Raw genomic sequence first — 2,583 nt, 5'->3', positions numbered from 1 at the left:
TTTGTAGTGTCTTAAATTACTTGTGCATAAGTTCTTTTGTTATTTATAACCTGTCCACTTCTAAGGAGGATTTGAGCCAATTTACATTAATGGTATGGAGTGTTGGAGTGTTGAACAAATGTTTCTGCTTCCCTAAAGCACAATTCAACCTCTATTGGGGTATATCTAGATATTCAAGATGGCTAAGTTATACTTAATTTAAAAATATGTATAATTGTTATACTTCAATAAAAATATATTGTATATGTTCTGAAATTCTAAATAGACAATCTTTATTTTACAAACTATGATTTAGTACACTTTTAAAACTTTAATATTTATATCAGATACAACGATTATATAATATTTATATTGATTCAAGTAAGCATATGCTCATCTAGATTTAAAGTACTGTAAAATATATTTTGTTATTGGCAGTTTGCCGTTAGACTTCTGGTCAGAAGGTTTAGTTTAGGAGAATTGCTGTGAAATGTAATGTAGCAGCCGCTGCTGCTGCTATCATATTTTTGATCAGCTGCTGTCTTAGGATCAATTTATGGGCCTTCCCTGTCACAGCGCCCAGTATTTCATGTTCAGCCCACCCCTTCCTGCCATTTCCCATTAAAAAGAAAAGAATGCAATCGTCACTAATCCGGTTCATCACTAACATTAACAGACATTGATGGCACACTCCTCATTCTGTCCCTTTCTCTCATTGGCCGCCTGGGCACTGAGTACTTTTCTTCAGAGCATTCCTCATGTAACAGTTGTTCTGATATCGTATTGTTACTCAGAACTCCAACACCACTGACAGAACAGTGTAGACCTCACTGATAATTATTTAGAAAGAAGAACAGAGACATTGGCTGTATTTCTAAGATTTTGTTTTTGGACCCAGTAAGTCCAATACACTAAAACTGAACCAAAATGAATTTATAAGATAAGGAAAATGGATGTAGGATCAATGATTATACCAGTTAGGATTTATGTAGTTTCTTGCCAAATTGGAATATAAACTGTTTTAATTGCTAAAGATAAGGAAATCTAAAATATTAAAAAAACCTGGAAGCTCAGAATGGGGTTAGAGAAAATGCATGTTCCTCGTGTTGTCTTTGCGGGTGACCTACAGGAATTGTGGCTGGCTCGCCAGGTGGGATTGATGGAGGCAGTGTCCCGCACTGGTCACTGTGGCCCAGAGTCTGACCCTTTACTTTGTAGGCCCAGAGAATTGAACTTTACATGTCCTGTTATGGGCTGAATTGTGTCCCCTGAAATTCATATGTTGAAGCCATTACCCCAGTACCTCAGAATGTGACTCTATTTGGAGACAGGGCCTTTAAAGAGGTGATTAAGTTAACATGAGGCTTGGGCCCTAATCCAATCTGACCAATGTCCTTATAAGAGGAGGAAATTTGACACCAGATGTGTGCACACAGAGGAAAGACCAGGTGAGGACACGGTGAGAAGGCAGCCATCTGCAGAAATCGAACCTGCCAACACCTTGATCCTGGACTTGTAGCATCCAGAACTGTGAGAAAATAAATCTCTGTAGTCTGAGCCACCCAGTGTGTGGTATTTTGTTATGGCAGCCCTAGCAAACTAATACATGCCAGAGGTGACAGCTCTGGAGACAGACTGGCCAATTCACAGTGGACTGAGGTGACAGATGAGTATCAATTTAATAATTTACATTGGGAAGTGTAACGAGACCTGACTCCTCAAGTCAACTAATTGGCACACTCTTTCCTTCTAGGAAAATCTATGTGAAAGCAAACCTGTAATCAGAAGATTTGTTTTGGTGAAATTTCAGGGAGTAACCAGTCCTCCAGTATATAGTCAACAAAAAAGTCACTATGTAATATTTTTCCTATTTAAAACAAAATAGGTGACGGCCTGGTGGCGCAAGTGGTTAAGTGCGCGCGCTCTGCTGTGGCGGCCCTGGGGTTAGCAGGTTTGGATCCCGGGTGTGCACCGACACACTGCTTGGCAAGCTATGCTGTGGCGGCGTCCCATATAAAGTGGAGGAAGATGGGCACGGATGTTAGCCCAGGGCCAGTCTTCCTTAGCAAAAAAAAAAAAAAAAAGGATTGGCAGATGTTAGCACAGGGCTGATCTCCTCACAAAAAAATAAAAATAACAATAAGTAAATGAACATAAATGTAAGAATTCTGATATGTATACTCTTTATAAATTTACCACGTGTTGGGAATTTCTGGTCATGATGTTTTTCTCAAGATGTGAGAGGCAAAATACTGTGGCAGAACTTATATTTTGAGTGTTCTAAAACTGAGTTGATTATCTCAAGTTGCTAATCTTTCTGAGAAATGTATCTGTTACATCTATCTATCTATCTATCCATCTGATCCATCTGTCTAAACTAGAAAGCAAGTATGAGTCTAAAATTTCCTTGCTTCTAAACTTGAAGCTAACGTATTTTCTTTCAAAGACACATTTTACTATTAAAGGAAGATTGGGGGAAGATGTAGTAACAGTCTTGAAAGTTCATTTTTCCTTTCCTTTTCTGTTTTCCTGTATCTAATGTAGGTTTGAGGTGGGGGAGCTTGCCAGGAGACTTTCACTCTCTTGAAGAGAGAAGTGCCATAA

The sequence above is a fragment of the Ceratotherium simum genome, chromosome 3 (assembly GCF_057802395.1).
Source record: "Ceratotherium simum simum isolate JZ-2026a chromosome 3, ASM5780239v1, whole genome shotgun sequence".
Taxonomy (NCBI): domain Eukaryota; kingdom Metazoa; phylum Chordata; class Mammalia; order Perissodactyla; family Rhinocerotidae; genus Ceratotherium; species Ceratotherium simum.
This window is presented reverse-complemented; position numbering follows the sequence as displayed.